Genomic DNA, 18,526 nt, shown 5'->3' with positions numbered 1-18,526 from the left:
CACTAGGATATAATCAAAGTACTCAACAACAAACTTGCCTATGAATGCATGTAGGATATGGTTTATTGATCTCATGAAAGTACTAGGTGCATTTGTAAGTTTAAATGACATAACCAACCATTCATAAAGCCTATACTTAGTCTTAAAAGCAATTTTCTATTCATCACCCTATTTCATTTAATTTGATGGTACCCACTTTTAGGATCAATTTTTATGGAAAATACATGAGCTATGCAATTCATCAAGCATATAATCTAATCTAAGAATAGGATGGCGATACTTTACTGTAATATTGTTGACCACCCTACAATCAATGCACATCCTCCATGTCCTATCATTCTTTGGCACTAGTAGCACTGGTACTGCACATGGGCTCATGCTCTCCCTCACGTACCCCTTGCTCATCAAATCCTCAACTTACTTCTGGAGCTCATTTGTCTCCTCTAGATTACTCTATAGGTTGGTTGGTTTGGAATAGTAGCTTTAGGCATAAAATCAATCTGATGCTTAATGCCTCTAATGGGTGGCATTTCATTTGGCATATACATCTTCAAACTCCTGCAACAAAGAAACAGTCAAAGTAGGAAGAGACTGGTTAGTTTCATCAAGATTAAGATAAGTCTCTTTATCAACAAGAAAAATCATAGGGCGATATGTTAAGAAAGCCCTCTTAATCTCACTCTCATTTGCATAGAAACTCACTTTTATCTTTCATTTTCTTTCCGCAGGCTCTTTTTTTTTCTCTCTCGTGACTCCACTCTTTTTTCTTTACTCTTAGCCATCTCTCTATTTTCTTTTTCACTCTTTATTTGTTGTTCATTTTCACTTTTCAGTTTTAGTTGGTCTTCATAGACTTGTCTTGGAGTTAAAAGAACAAGTTTGATTATTTTACCCTCACTTACAAAGCTGTACATATTCTTGAATCCATCATGTGTCACCCTCCTATCATACTGTCATGACCTCCCCAACAAAATATGGTCAGCATGCATAGACACAACATCACAAAGCACCACATCCTGATACTTTCCAATTGAAAAAGTAACTAACACTTGTTTATTTATTCTAACTTCCCCATAATCATTCAACCATTGCAACTTGTATGGTCTAGAGTGTTTCAAGGTAGTAAAATTCAATTTCTCAACTAAAGTAGTGCTTGTCAAATTAGTACAACTCCTTCCATCAATGATCATATGCATATCTTGTTATTGATGTGGCATTTAATATGAAAAATGATCATACTACATACCTGATGAGTGATGTGGGTAGCTTGCTAAGCACCAAAGATGATAACCTAAAATGACAAAATGAAACTAACCTACAAATAAAAACAAAGAAAATAATAGCAAACAAAAAGGAAAAGAAAGAAAATAAGAGAAAATAAAAATAAAACAAAACAAATAAAGAAAAACATACATGCGTGGTGTGGTCAAGGTTGATAGACCAGATCCATAAGTGGAATGTCTTCCACTTTCGAAACTTGCCTATTAGTTAATACTTTAAGGCGTTGACCATTTACTTTACAGATTCGACCATCCTTAGGATCCTCTATTTCTACCGCCCCATTCGCAAAAACATTTTTCACTACAAAAGGGCCGGTCCACCTAGACCAAAGTTTTCCTGAGTGCTTATGAAGTTTAGAATCATATAATTGTATTCAGTCATTAGGCTTAAACGTCTTCTTAAAAATATTTTTATTATGAAATGCTTTCATTTTAACCTTATAGATTTTAGACTTAGGCAAATGTTTCAATTTCATTCTTGGTTCTTTCACACTTGAAGGAATTTGTTTTTCATCTTTTTTAGGCAACTCCTCAAATTTTGGTTGCTATACCTATATTCCATAATCCTGATTTTAATAAAAAATAGCACAAATATCAACAATATCAGATAAATAACTAATAGTATCAAACTCAGAATTAACATGGAATATTCAAGGGGATCAAAATCATGAGTTATGTGAACTCTCTTGTCTATGAGTGCATCAATCATGTACATTTGGTAGAACTTATCATCTATTGACCATTTCTTAATATGGAAAATGTTGACCTCCATGGTCATGTTTCCAAAAGATAGTTTCATTAACCCATTTATGCAATTTATAAGTGCATTAGCCATAGCAATGAAAGGTCAACCTAATATGAGAGGAACCTTAGAGTTAGACTCAACAACTGACTGAATGTCCAAAATTAAAAAATCAACAGGATAATAAAACTTGTCAATTGGATCAAAACATCCTCAACTATCCCTATTAGTTTCTTAACTGAACGATGAGCCAACTGAAACACAACAAAAGTAGGCTTAATTTAACCCAAACCAACCTACAAATAAATGGAATAAGGCATTAAATTAACACTAGCTCCTAAATCTAGCACGGTTTGCCCAAACTCATGATTCCCAATATTATATGCAATCTTTGGGCAACCAGGATCGTTGTACTTAGGAGGAATTCATTGCTCAATTAGAGCACTAAATTACTTTGTCAAAAATATTATCTTCTTAACATGGTGCTTCCTTTTAACTGTACATAAATCTTTAAGAACTTTTACATAAGTAGGAACTTGTTTAATAACATGCAAAATATGAAGGTTAATCTTTACCCGCCTAAGATTTTCCAAGATTTCATTACTAGAATCTAAAGTTCGCATACTAGATTTTAAAGTTTGAGGAAATGGTACCTTAACTGAGCTCTTAATTACCTCGGCTTCCTTGGGGAACTCGGTACATCATTGCTTTGTTCTTCTTCAACATCATCTGGCTTATTAATTGTTTGAATGTGTAAGGACTTACCACTTCTTGTCACAATGACATTGATTTCTTTCAAATTTCCTTGTACCATATGTTGACCTTGGGGTGTGGATTGAGGTTGAGAAGGGAACTTGCCACGCTCATTCATATTCAAGTAGCTCATCATCTTGGATACATGACTCTTTATCTCCTTGTTTTCTTCAACAACTCATGTAATCAAAGATTCAAACTTTTGATTAGTTTTACCTTGTACCTCAATAAAAGCATGTAAAGTATTTTCTAAGGAGTTACTAGAAGAAGAAGATGCATGATATGGTGCAGGATATAATCTAGGAGATTGTGCAGGCAGCTGGTTTTCAGACTTCCAGCTAAAGTTTGGGTGATTTCTCCAACTAGAATTGTATGTATTTGAGTAGGGCGAAAAGGGTTTTTTATACATGCCAAGAGAATTGCAATGTTCCTCATACATTACTCCCATCTCAACAAGTGTTAGGCAATCTTGTAAAAGATGATCTACTCCCTGACAAATAAAACAAAGTTTAGAGTCATCAACTTAGGGAATAATATAAGCTACCATGGTTTCCTTCATTTGCAATGCCTCTAAATCTCTAGTTAGGCCCTCTATCCTTGCCTTCAAGTTATCTTCTTCTTTGAGATGATAGATGCCTCCACTAGAATGAGTTTGATTGGAACATGCTCGATTGGTACTGGAAAAAGCATTTGGTTTTGTCCAACTATGAGCTTTTTCTACAAGTCCATTCAAATACTGTATTGCCTCATCCGGGTCCTTCTACAAAAACTCATCATTACACATCATTTCAACAAATTGAAACTCTTCAGGAGTGAGACCTTTATAAAAATAGCTAACTAGATGCCAGCTTTCATAACCATGATGGGGACACAAGTTAAGTAACTCTTTAAAATATTCCTATGCTTGATACAAAGTCTCACTATCCTTTTGTGTAAAAGTTGAGATTTGCCTTTTCAAAGCATTAGTCTTATGATGAGGAAAATATTTATTGAAAAAAATTTGGGTCATCTCAGCCCATGACCCAATTGACTGTGGTCTCAATGAATACATCTAACTTTTCGCCTTATCTAGTGAGAAAGGAAAGAGCTTAAGTCAAACAACATCTACAATGCTAGGATGAACATGAAATGTAGCAACAACCTCTTCAAATTCCCTAATATGCACATATGGATTTTCACTCTCTAAACCATGAAAAGTAGGGAGAAGTTGTATTATACTTGGTTTGAAATCCATTGGAGGAATATTTGGTGGAAATATAATGCATGATGGTATTGCTATGCGTGTAGGGTGAATTTACTCATGTAGAGTCCTAGGTTGATCTTCATGCACACTCATTTTTTTGGAACTAGATGGATTATCAAATAAATGATTAGAGAAATTAGACCTTGACTCTGAGTCTAACACAGGTTTACAAACAAACCGACCCAAGGCATCTCTATACTTGGGCATGCAAGGAAGAGAAAAACGAAACACTAAAAAAAACTACAAAAAGAAAAAAATAAAATAAAATAAAGATGCAGCAAGCTAAAAGATGGAACGAAGTTATCGCTTTTACAAACTACTGAAAAGAAAAAGTATATAACAATTATTCTACCGTCTCCCTGGCAACGATGCCAAAATTTGAGTACGCCAAAAGAATAACGCGATAGTTATAGCACAACTTTAGATTGTCGATTCCACATGGAGACAAATTAAAATAATAGCAAAAGGAACAAAGAAATTAAACAAAAATATTAAATGATTAATGGAGAATAAAAATTAATTTTAAATATAAATTAAAGTGAATCAAAGTGACTAATGGAAAAAGTACTCAAATTTGATGAATAGTAAAACATCGGGAATCCCTTGCATAAATCTGGCATTTTAATTATTCTTAATTCATTGAATAACTTGATTGAAAACTTAATTTCCAAAATTTCCAATTAGGAGGTATAGATTTATAAACCAAAGCGAAACCAAATGTAACCTTTTGAAAAATCATTCACCACTTTAAAAATATGTAAATTATTATCATTATTGAGAAAATTCAACGACAACATTATACTCAGGGAGCGATATTGCAGTAAAGAACTAAATCAATATAGATAAATAATTGATTCAAACATAATCAAAGAATTAATCCATTCAATAGAAAAAGCATGATTGAATCCATAAATATAATAAATTCTACGATTATTTAGATAAGAAAACATTAACAATGAATTGACAATGATAAAATAAAAGAATTTTAGTAATTGAAAATTAAATACATAAATTAAAAATACCATCTAATGTGCAAGTTCATCTCTAGCCTCACCAAGGGTTCCCCATTCGAAAGAAGAACTTTTTCTAGAAGATAAGTTTCTCCAAACCCTAGCATCCGGTCTCCTAAAACTCAAAAGAGCCTCTTTCTTTTCTGCCTCTTGTGTCTCTCCTCCCCTTCCATTTCGTGCTAATGATATGCTTATATAAGGTACGAAAAAAACCCTAATGTTTTCATAATTCCCGCATAAAAAAATTACCAAAATTTTAGGACTCATCTTGGTAGCCACGTACGTGCTTCAGAAGTTCGTATTTGGAAATCCTTATGAGAGACAAATTTATAGTCATTTAAGATAGATTTCTAACGCATCAAGAATCGCATCAATTTGATATGTAAGGGGAATGCTATGATTAAAATACTAAATTATGTCCAGGTTGTCTCCTAGTGAATTTCGGACTGGACTTATTGCAGTTTTCTTTAGTGATTTTTTTCTTGATCCAAACTGCTCTCAAACCCTATAAAAGTCCTCATTTGAATTTAATTGGGTTTTGACTTGCTCTTCCATAAACTCTAAAATTAAACATAAAAATCTACTTAGTAGTATCTCAAAGTAAATAAAAATTAAATTCAAGAATACACATGAATTTCTATTATTTATATTCACATTTGAGCATTTTAATCAAATAATAGGGTATTTAGAGTACACTTTCGCGCACGCATCACTTACACTAACCCTCAGCATTTGAGCACTCCCAATTCGGTGTAGCTAGCTTCTGAAAATAGCTATAGGCACTTTTTACATTAAACTGACCATCCTTCTCATGATCACATATAATGCAATCAGGCCTCATCTTAGAACTAATCAAAATTTTTAGCACTGATTTTGTTGCAGCAGGTGGTAGCAGCCTTCTCACCTTTTCAACATTCCACCACTTTGTGCCCTCATCAATTAGATCATCAACTATTTGAGACTCATCCATAATTCCTTGCATAGAGTTCTATATCAATCTATGGCCAGGTATCCATTGATCAGTCCAAACCTTTATTGATTTACCATCCCCAACTCTCCATCTGCATCCCTGATGCATATCAGCCTTTGATCCCCAAATACCCCTCCATACATAGGAAGGAGTAGACCCCAACCTTGAAGTACTGAAAGTAGAAGATGGGAAGTATCTTGCTTTGTATAGCTTATGTAGTAGTTTGGACTCATCTGTTATGATCCTGCAAGCCTGTTTTGTAAGGAGATTCAAATCTTTGAATCCTACACCTCCCAAATGTTTAGCCTCACACATTCTCTTCCATCCTACCCATCTTGTTCTCTGTTCATCCTTCTTTTGATCCTTCCAAAAGTTTGCCATCATTTATTCCAATTCACTAAAAAGAGTAGATGGTAATTTGAAACAGCTCATAGTGTATGTTGGGATGGCCATTGCAATAGCCTTGATCAACACTTCTTTACATCCCTGGGACAACAGCTTCTCCTTCCACCCATTTAATTTATGCCATACTTCTACTTAAGCTCTGAGAAAGCTTGCTTCTTTCCTCTTCCAACCAGAGGAGGTAGGCCAATATATTTTTCGTATTGCTGATATTGCTGAACTCCCCAAAAATTTAGAATCTCTTGCTAGTGGCTGGTATTGACATTTTTACTAAACACCATCGAGGTCTTTTCTTTATTCACCTTCTGTCCAGATGCCTTTTCATATATGCCAATTAAATGGTGTATATTCAAATAGGTCTACAAATTTTCCCTACAAAATAACAACTTTTGCCTCTCCTCATTGAATTTCCAACTTCCATTCTCATCTCTTAGTCCCTTTATCCAATTTTTCTTCCTCCTCTGATAAGCTTTATTATGGAAGAATCTGGCATTGGTATCCTCTTCTTTCAACCATAATGCTTTAGTCCTTTACCTCCACATGATCTCCTCCTTCTCCAACCAGACATGCATTTCTGTTCTTGCCTCCCTATGTTCATCCCTTTTTCAATAGCATGGATCACTAGTTTGCAGCCACTTCAGTTTAGATCTTGCTCTTTCAATACCTTGTTTCACATGCCCAAACTTAGACATGTTTCTTATAGTAAGCTTTTCACCACATCTCTGGAGCTTTCTCATCACTGCATTGCAGCCAACAACACCTGGTTCCTCATTCCATGCATTTTCAATAATGATCTTACAATTAGGTGAGTCCACTCACATAGCCTCAAATTTGAAAATTCTCTTTTCCTTCCTTTGGATTAGTTCCTCGTGAGTCCTTAATATAAGAGGCACATGATTTGAATAAGTAACTGTACCATGTTGAACTCGAGCCATAGGATAGCATAAGCCCCAACTAAGATTTGAAAGGACCCTATTCAGCTTCTCACTGACACAATGAGCAGGCTCTCTTCTATTACACCAAGTGAATGGAGGACCAGTGTATCCAAGATCCCTTAACTCACAATCATCTAGCACATCTCTAAAATCTTACATCTGCCTCTCAGACCTTTGTTGCCCCCCATACTTCTCATTACACCCCAATATTTCCTTAAAATCCCCCAACACAACCCAAGCTTGAGGGGAAACCACTTTTAGAGCTCTAATTAAAGCTCAAGTTTTATACATTTTAGAGGCATCAGGATGTCCATATATTCCAGTAAGATACCAATAAGAATTAGCTGAATCATCACCCATAACTGATGCATGAATATGTGATCTTGAGAAACTAAGAACTGTAATGTCCACTTCCTTCTTCCATAATAAATCAATGCCCCCACTCCTTCCATCACAACTTACTGCCAAACAATGAGCATACCCTAGCATATATTTCAGTCTATCCATCTCCTTAACTTTTAACCTTGTTTCTTGCAAAAATAAAACCTTGGAAACTTCTCTTTTGACCAAATCGAGAAGAGCTCGAAATCCACGTGGGTTCCCAAGCCCACGTGAATTCCAACTTAAGAGGATCATTGATCCCGGCATGGCTGCGTAATAGCCACTGCCAATTCATTTTGTAGTGCAACAAACCCCTCTCCCACCTTCTCTTTTCCTTTGAGCTTATGTTTCTTTGTTGCAACACCACTTAGACTACCACCAATACTTCTCCTCTCACTATGTATTTCAACAAAAGGGGTAGAAATTGTACCTTGCACATGGGCATGTTTCTTCCATGCTCTTGTATTGTGGTGTACTGACATTGCAGTTGTTGGTAATTGGGCCTGAGGTTGTGATATAACTGGACCCTGAAAGACAGGCCCAGTAGGTAGACCACCTTGACTTTCAACCACTTCATTACTTGCTCGCCCCATAGCCATTACCAGATTTTAAAATGCATCACCTGCCCCATCATTCTCAGTAGTTACCTATATTTCATGCTCCCCCCTTCTGTAGCTAAAGTACTCTTGCTATTAACAACTTCTTCGATGTCCTCTTGAATATCACCAGAACCAGTACCATTTACGTTACCGTGAAGTGAACCACCATTAGCCGCTGCACTTCCACCCCCAACCACCCCGTTCTCCACCATATTGGTTCTCCCCCAAGGCCCTACACGTTGTCTTCTTCCATCCATTCCATCACGCAACCACGACCCAAATTGAGAAGGGACTGTGTTTTCTTGTTTCGCCACCCCACATACACCATTCTCATGCAATATTCTTCCACAATCAAAACATAACCAAGGAAACTTCTTATACTGGATTGGAATCCAATATTTCATGCGATTCAACGTAGTTGTTTTGCCTCTAGCCAATGGCTTGTATAGATCCAACCTGACTCTTACTCTAAAAAAATTACCCCATGCCACATTATCTTCCTCCACATCCACATATTCAACCACACCCAGCAAGCCTCCGATCTTCTTACCACAATCCTTATTCATTCCCATAAGTGGCATATTATGGAGTTGCACCGCAGAGCTACCAAATCAAACTTCATAGACATCGGTTGTGTGAAGCCATCAAAAGGATCAATAAAAAAAAATATAGTTATCAAATAGCCACAGAGGCCCTTCAATTATACGCCCACGATCAGTATGATTAGCAAAGGAAATGATAAATACATTTGTGCCAACTTCTGTAAACTTTGCCTGTTTACTCAGCCTCCATATCTTCACCATCATAGCTTCTACAATATTCTTTCCAATGGATCTATCCATCCAAATTTTACCAATGAGACATAGCTCCCCCTTCCGTTGAACCTCCCATGTTGCCTCATTATCTAGTTCAATCACTATATTTTCCTATTCGCTCAGTTTGAGATTCCCCCACAATGCTTGTAACTTCTCCATTTTGGAACACCACCCAGATAACTAAACACTCTTGCCGTCCACTAGTGAATGACAAGGAGATTGTGACACTACCTCAGTCCTCTGTTGAGAGGAAAGAAAGGAGACTCTTCCTTAATTAGGTGCAAAACGGTCATTTCCACAAGTAGAGAGGTAAAATAGAAATTTGTCATAAGTTAGAAAATTTTATGTTTCTAAGTGGGATATTCTTATCCTTAGGAATATCTCATTTTAGTTTATGCTATTTCACTCTACTTTTATGTCAAACTCAATTACTGTAAATCAACATCTAACTTACTTTCTGGTGTGTTTTTGTATGTACGATGGTTAGCCACAATTGTTATATTCTTGTCACTTATGATTATTTTAAATGTTCTAATATGCCATGCCATGTCAATTATTCCAAGTACATTCTCATATGTTACATGCTATATTATGCCATGCCATCTGTCACACGTTTATTTTTACATGTCATGTCATGTGCCATGCATGAAGTATGTCATGAAAACTTTTTAAAATTACTGAAGTCTTTTATTTTTATTATGACCCCGAGTGCTAGGATGTGGTATTATGCTAGTGGACCTTCATTCTTCCTATTGGAGTGTTTAAACTGGTGCGAAATTCCATTGGTTGACAAAGTACAGCAACAAGTTTCAAATGAGACCTAAGTAACTAGTTGTTGGAGAGTCAGGCACCCAACATTAGTAGTGCCAACCTCATGTTTATTAGTTTTTAATCAATTCAATCATCATGATGTACTCATAGTTGGCGCAGATGCCTATGATGTGATGTGGTACCAGCAGAAGCATACAATTCAAGGGGACCTATAATACTTGAGCCTAAGGCCCAAGCCCATGAATGGGCTAACTTGGAACTTCAAATGGCAGTGTATAGGTATGCCTCTTCTTTTCAATTTCTTTTCACTGAAAGCTACTCCTTCCTATCCATTATTTCTCAACTCACATCCTCAAAATCTACTCCCACTTCCTCTAAATGTTAACTCCATGTGGTTTTCTCACTTTCATTTTCCCATATCAGACTCTACCTCTCACTTTCGCTTTTTCCTTGCCACTGCATTTTTTTTTGGCTATGATTTTTGGTGGATTTTTAGTTTTGGCATTTTCAAGATCTAATGAACAGTGGTAAGAGCTTCTCGCTCTCACACAATACTTGCACCATACTCTTTCTCTCTTTGTGGGGCTTTTCTATTTCAAAATCTATTTTTTTTTTCTTGCTGTTCATCTATCCACCGGAAAATACTAGAATTCGATTTTAAGTATATTCATCACTTATTTTATTTTTACTTATTTTTATCTTTGCCGATTTTGCATAGCCATACAATATCTTCATTTCTATAAATATTGTTGTTACCATCATTTCTTTAGATCCTCTAGTGAACTAAGGTAATGCCCTCTGTTACCATCTAATTCTTACTCCATCGAAGCGTGTTTAACATTCTTTGATGCCATTTTTGAGACTATGGATCTGTGTTTTAGTGCATTTTCCAGAGCCCTAGACAACTGCAAGCTGTTTTTATTTCACTCACGCAAAAAATTGATATGGTAACCTGAGTGCCCTTTTTGCAATTTTATTTATATAGTTCAAATTGGTGGTTTATGAATGCTAGAAAAATTGGACAATTTATAATTGAACTGGAGGGTTATGTAATATGTTGAGTAGTTGGCTGTGAAGTTTGGATGGTAGATTGTTGGGTTGATATGTGACTCATTTGGTTGAAATGAAGTTGTTTGCGTTAATAGGTGGCTGTTTGGGTTGATGAATATGATTGTGTGGACTATTTCAAGTGGCTGTTTGGAATAATTATTGGGGCGTTGTTTATGGATGGCCGGATTTATTTTATGATTATTATCAAGTTGATCATTTTGGGCTAGTTGTAGTTGAACTATTGCAACTTTGTGTGGATGCTTGGGACTAAGTTATTTGTTAAGTTTAGGGTTTATTAATAAGCTGGTGGTATGTTTGTTTGGGTTGAGAATTGATGTGGTGAATGTTATCTGCTTTAGGTTGTGATATTGTTAAAGGTCGGACTCAACACTAAGATTACACATTGCAAAAGTTGAGGTAAGTGAGATTTCTATACTAGACCTTGCATAAAAAGAAAATGAAATGAGGTTGACTTTTGAAATATGCATGTTTTATTTTTAAAAAGTAATGTGAAAAGTAACCTCAATTATTTGTTTCGGCACTACTCATGAACTTTTTATGAAAGAGAAAATACTTTTGTCATGAATAGTGTAGACATGAGCTCATTTTTGTATATTATTTCTAAACTTTGTAAAAAGAGCGAAAAAGAGATTCTTAAAGTTTTGTTGTGGTTAAGATAAAGATACTTTGATTTTGTTCTGTTGAATCATGAAATGATCTCAAGCTACTTAGTATTTTGTTATGATATGATGTGTAAGTTGAAAAACCTTGGCATGAGTTTCTGTTTCTGTATCTGAATATGATACGGTTTCGATAATATTTTTGTTTTGTTTCTGTTAAGGCCCTACCATGGGTATAATAGTGGCATACAGTCCAGCCATGGGTATAATGGTAGTTTATAGCCCTACCATAGGGGTGAAACATGGAATACGGCCTAGCCACGGGTATAATAGTGGTTTATAACCCTACCAAAAGGGTGAAACATGGAATACTGCTTAGTCACAGGTATAATGGTGGTTTATAACCCTACCACGGGGTTGAAACATGGTATATGGCCCAACCACGGGTATAATATTTATTACCCTACCAAGAGGTTAAACATGGTATATGAGGTTGTTTCTAATTCTGCATTTTGAAAGTAAAAGTTTTGTTATGTATTCTGATCTTTGTAAATACTCATGTTTGCATACTAGTATAGTTTCTTTGCTTACTGAGTTGTTGATAACTCACTCCCTTATCTCCATAACATTTTTCAGATGACTTTGATGATACAGTTGAGGATCAATAATAGAGTTTATGGTAGGAATAGTTCAGGGTTGTGGTTGAGTACCTTGGAGTACTAGTGCTATTGGAAGATTTATTTATTAAGTAGTTTGATTTCAGTATGTTTAGATGATTATGAAGACTTATGTATTATTTCAGTTCATTATGTTAATAAAGACATGTGGAGAAGTTGATATATTTTATTTAGATTATTGTATTGAGGAGTTGATGGATTGATATGTGCAGTTAGTTATATTAGAGGAATTTATGTTTGATTTTGGAATCTTTACAAATATATTTTGGATATGAAAGATATGATAGAAATTGTTAAGATGCTTATCAGTTTATAAGAGTTAACTCTTAGAACCTTTGGGAACATGGTGTTACAATTGGTATTAAAGCCAGGTTTTATGTTTTGTAGACTATACACAGGAGATTTTGAGTATCGTTGGGTTTAGGAAGTAATTCCAGATCTGAGGTGTAGAAATTAGAAAACTAAGAAATGATCCTGTTGATAATTAAGGTTTTGGGGATAGGATTGAAGGATTTGGGTTCCATGAATCGTAGTACGCAAGTTCTAATTATGCACCAAGACTTTTGTGTTGAAATGTTAAGGCATTGATTTTTAATGAAACTCGAGATTTTAGAATTTATTTTCTTTTGAAGTTTGTTTTGATGATTATATATGTATCTAGAATATGTTTACATATACTTTTATCATAATATTCTACTTTATTATTTCTTTTTAATGACTTATTAATTTTAAGATTTTAGGATGGTTGCTCATCATCGAGTATGAAATCTTGAAGATTTGAATGAAAACAACAATGAGAGGGGCTTTACATTCGAGGAATTCAATTGTACTTATGCACCCACATTTGATGGAAGGGGTGATCCAAATGCAGTTGAGGACTGGATCTAGGACATTGAAGAAATATTCAGTGTTTCGGAGTTCACCGACCAACAGAAAGTATGGCTTGCAGCTTAAGTTAATTGGAGAAGCAAAAAGATGGTGGAACTCTGAGAAGGCCATCAGAGAAGTCGATGGGACTGGCATAGTGAGTTGGTTTCACTTTAAGCAAAATTTCTTTAACTGCTTCTTCCCTAGAGTAGACAGGGAAGCTAGGGCCCGAGAGTTTACAAACTTGGTGCAAGGGACAATGATAGTGCATCAATATGCTGCAAAATTTGTAGAGTTATCATGCTTTGCCTCATATCTAATTCTTGATGTGGAGAAGAAAACCAAAAAGTTTGAAAAGGGTCTAAATCACAGGATCTATGAATGGGTCATGGTTTTACAAATTCAGAACTTTTTAGACTTAGTACATATGGCGATTCTGGTGGAACAAAATCTCAAGAGAGGTGCTGAGCTGTAAGAGTAGAGGAGGAGAGCCACCCCACAAGGATCCTCAAGCATGAATCAAGGACCATGGAAGAAAAGAAATGAGGGTGGTAGCTCCAATTAGAGGCAGATACAGGGAAATCTATCGAATGACTCCTGCAAGTTCTGTGATCGCATGCATGCCGGGGAGTGCAAAAGGAAAGTGGGGTCATGTTTCCATTGTGGAAAGATTGTCATTTCATTAGAGATTTTCCGTTGCTTTCAGAGGACAACAAGAGGCCCAACATACCTCAAAGCTCTAGGCGGATAAATTAGAGTAACAACCAATGCATATCTATATCGGCACGAGTTTTTGCTTTGTCACCTGGGCAAGTAGAGGACAAGAATGATGTAATCAAAGGTATATTGCTAACTCCTTTCCTCTTTGAAGGCCTTTTTGTTTGTTAAAAAATCTAGGATTTACCCATTTACGTATCTCTATGGATTATATTGGCATAATCACAGGAATTCTTCCATTTAACTTTAACAAAGCTACTATTTTGTTTGATTATGGGGCTGCTCACTCTTTTATTTCAATGGAATATGCCAGGTTTTGTTTTGGTGCAGTAGAAGGGATGGAATATAATTTACTAGTCTTGACCCCAGCGGGAGTTTCAGTGACCTGTAGCAAGATTCTATATGGGTGTCCAAATATTAATTAGTGGTAGAGAAATGCCAATTAACCTTATAGTTTTCCCCAAAACTAGGTTTGATTTGATATTGGGAATGGATTGGTTAGCTTCCGTTTATGCTAATGTTGATTGTTTTAAGAAGAGGGTGGTGTTCAAACCTCTAGAAGAACAAGAGTTTCAGTTCATGGGATCTAGACGTGCCCTCCCACCAGTTATACTAGCTATCTAGGTTGGTAAGCTAATATGTGATGGATATCAGGGATATCTGGCCTACGTAATGGATGAACTAAATCTGGAATTGAAGTAAGATGATATCCATACAGTGAATGAAAATCTAGAAATTTTTCTCGAAGATTTGTCGGGGTTACTACTGGATCGAGAAGTAGAGTTCGCCATTAAACTAGCCCCAGGTATGGCACCTCTTTCCAAAGCCCCTTACTGGATGGCACCATTTGAGTTAGTGGAACTCAAAGAACAATTGCAAGACTTATTGGACAAAGGCTTCATTAGACCTAGTGTGTCACCATGGGGAACCCCTGTTTTGTTTGTGAAAAAGAAAGATGGAACAATGAGAATGTGTATTGATTATAGAGAACTTAACCGAGTAAGCGTAAAGAATAAATACCTGCTACCCCACATTGAGGACTTGGTTGATCAGTTACAAGGTGCACTTGTGTTTTCTAAGATTGATCTCAGATTGGGCTATCATAAATTGAAGATTAAGACAAAGGATGTGCCTAAGACAACATTCAGAACTAGGTACAGCCATTATGAATTCTTGGTCATGCCTTTTGGCTTAACTACCGCACCAGTTGTATTTATGGACTGGATGAATCGGGTATTTCATGAGTTCTTGGAGAAATTTGTAGTAGTATTCATTGATGAAATATTGATATACTCCAAGAACAAAATTGAACACGAAGAACATCTAAGACAGGTACTTGGGAGACTCAGAGATAAGAAATTAATTGCTAAGTTGAAGAAGTGTGAATTTTGGCTTGAGTGCATTTCGTTTTCAGGGAATATAGTGTCAAAGGATGGTATCTCAGTAGACCTTGGGAAAGTTGAAGCAGTGGTTAACTGGGCAAGACCAACCAATGTGCATGAGATCAGGAGTTTCTTAGGTTTGGCTGGATATTACCGTTGCTTTATTGATAGTTTCTAAAAAATAGCAGTTCCTCTTACCGCCCTTACCAAGAAGAATACTAAGTTTGAGTGGACTACAAAGTGTGAAGAAAGCTTCCAGGAATTGAAGAGTCGATTGGCGATAGCTCTAGTTTTGACAATTCCCAATGAGAGGAGGATTTGTGGTTTATAGTGACACTTCAAGGTTGGGTTTTGGGTGTTTATTGATGCAGCACAAGAAGGTCATAGCTTATGCTTCACGACAGTTGAAGCAATATGAGCAAAATTACCCTGCACATGATCTGGAATTAGCAGCTGTTATTTTGCACTTAGATTTGGAGGCACTACTTATATGGGAAAAGGTGCAAAATGTATATAGATCACAAGAATTTGAAGTATTTTTTCACTTAGAGGGAATTAAATATGAGACAAAGGAGATGGCTTGAACTGATTAAGGATTATGATTGCAACATCAACTACCATCCAGGCAAAACTAATGTCGTTGCAGCTGCACTAAGCAGGAAGTCGATGGGACCAATGGTGGCAACTCTCACCACTCAACACCAGTTAATAATGGACTTAGAAACAATAGGTATTGAGATTGTGACTAGTGATCAGCAAGTGTTTGTGGCTAATTTAATGGTTCAACCAGCTTTGATAGACAGAATTAAGCCTGCATAGAAAGAAGATTTAGTGTTAGTGACATTGGTGGAAGAAGTGGAGAAAGGGAATAAATCCGAGTTCAATGTCTCTAAAGATGGAATATTGAGGTTTGGAAATAGATTGTGTGTGCCAAATAATGATAAAATAAAAAAGAAGATTCTAGAGGTGTGGTGCCCCCAGCCCCCACTTGGAATTTGGCGGTGAATGAGACATAGGGACATGTAACATAAGGCTACACACCCCTCCTACATGATAGATAATATGCAATGTTCCTAGATATTATAGTAGTATGCAATAAATGTTAAGCAGAAAATAGCAAAGAGGTAAAGAGATCTAAGCAATGCCGTAGGCAATTGCATAGTACATGGTATAGATAGAAAAAAAAAAAAAAACTTTTTCCCAACTTTGTCCCAACATTGTCATCAATAAACAAAGAGGTTTTTTTTTTTTTTTTTTTTTTTTCAAAAGATAATATGAGTCCATGTCTCCCAAAAAGCGGGACCAAATGTTCATTTATAGAAATAAGCAGGCCATCTAAGTCTTCCTAAGTTCTCATTATGCAATCTCCTCACTATTAAAGATCTATCAGGAGACAAAATTAAGCAAGCTCCCGTTGACTTCCGCATTTCTAGCGATGGAAGTCCTAAATCCCAAATAAGCCTCATTCCATCCATGTAGGCCTCACTAGCTTCTTTGAGAAGTCGTATCACTTGGTCCTAGTTCCATGAAAACTTCAATACCCATAAGGGATCCAAAAGCAAAACATCAAAATTAGGGTCGCAAAGACCCTTCAATAATTATTGGAAAAATGGAATAGTGCAATCCAACGTAGCCACTACATAGCATATACATCCCCAAATGGTGTACTCGTCTTCTATCATGGTGCCGTCTAGATTCATGCTTCAGGGTTGTCGGGCGTACCTGGAGCTACTTCTATCATTCTAGGACAAGAATGATAGCGGAAAATTGCAATAGTGTGATTTCAAGAAATCTCAGTAAGTAATCACATAGCATTCTATAGTTAACACAAGCATACAAGAGGTATATCATGCAATGCATGCATGGACATGTACATAACTTATGACTGAAACCGAACTGTGACTTATGCATTAACCACTTTTAAAACTTGTAATAGAGACTTAGCATTTTTGGAAAGGCATACTTTTGTCCTCATTCATATCTTAGTTAATCACGTGATACGGAAACGTATCATATCAGATCTCATGATTTACATCATGTGATCCATAACATTTCATGTAGGCACGTGGTCTTGTTCTTATAATACTTGTGGATACATCATGGCTCCCCTATGCACCGCGTATTCCTACTAGTTACTGCAGCATCACTGGTCCGTGCACCATGATGACTTCATCTTAAACATAACTTAACTTATTAACTCTACAATACTTTGTTGGGTTACATGCCTTATGCACCTACTAGCGTTAGGCACTACCCCGTTCCAGCATTCTTAAAAAGAATCCATCTGAGGCACGTCGATGGTTATTTGTCAACCCAGGGGTTACCACTTCATTGTTAAGCACTCCAAAGTGGATAGAGGGGTTCCACTAGGACATTCCCCCGCCCTAGCATTTGGGGTCATGATAAAAATTTTTACAACATTATTTCATTTCCAAAACCCCATTTATTCTTGAAAATGTTTTTCTTTGAAATCACTCTTCCCGAATGCATGTGAAATGAGACTTAAGACATGTGTGCTAATACTTGATATATGCCATATGAGATACCATGCATGAAATAACCAAGCATAACATGTTTAATTCATAGCATGATAACATACAAGTCATAAGATATTGAAACACAAACATGGAACTAGGCAAACTAGCCTTTGCCGAAACATGTATGCACAAGAACATAGAAAATCATCACTTATACATACTCCAAATTTCATCCAAAATGCTTAGAAATCATAGCATAGTAAAACAAGACATGAAATCATAGCATTAGATCAAGATCCAAGTTACTCAAAGTGGGGTAAAGCCGAATCATCAAAGGTCTTAAAATATCAACATCATTTTCTTTAAAATCGAAACCTGCAAGGGATCTTATTACCATTTTTTTTTTATCACAAACCGATTTACGTTAGTCATTCAATAATCATATTCCAAGTTCATGTAAGAGTATTCAATCAAACAAACAAGAATAGTAATTAAAGTAATATAAACAAACAAAAGATTTACATAAAAGTATACATGCATTAACCAAAACTAAGTTAAGTGTATACTACAAAGATTCATGTAGAGTAACAAAAAGAAAGCTGTAAATCGAAGTGTAACTAGTTAGAATGATGGTTCCAAAACCCTAATCCATGAGGCTTGAGTGTGTGTGATTGCTAAGGCTACCACTAGAGTTAAAACACCAATAGGCCATTCGACTTCTATGGTTTTTGAGTCAAGAAATCTTTTCTTTTTCTTGTGTTCTTCTCCATAACTCAATATAGGGTGAAAAGACAAGTAGTTGGTTGAATACATGAAGGATTTGGACTCCTCATCA

The 18,526-nt window shown here is 36.0% G+C and overlaps 1 non-coding gene across 1 annotated transcript; it reads left to right on the top strand.

Annotated features, from left to right (window-relative positions):
- The first annotated feature begins 3,630 nt into the window (after positions 1–3,630).
- On the top strand, positions 3,631–3,738 carry LOC122293558. The gene has a single exon (XR_006237303.1). It is a non-coding gene; the product is annotated as a small nucleolar RNA R71 (small nucleolar RNA).
- The last annotated feature ends 14,788 nt before the right edge of the window (positions 3,739–18,526 follow it).

Source organism: Carya illinoinensis, chromosome 1 (genome assembly GCF_018687715.1).
Source record: "Carya illinoinensis cultivar Pawnee chromosome 1, C.illinoinensisPawnee_v1, whole genome shotgun sequence".
NCBI classification, from domain to species: domain Eukaryota; kingdom Viridiplantae; phylum Streptophyta; class Magnoliopsida; order Fagales; family Juglandaceae; genus Carya; species Carya illinoinensis.
This window is presented reverse-complemented; position numbering and strand designations above follow the sequence as displayed.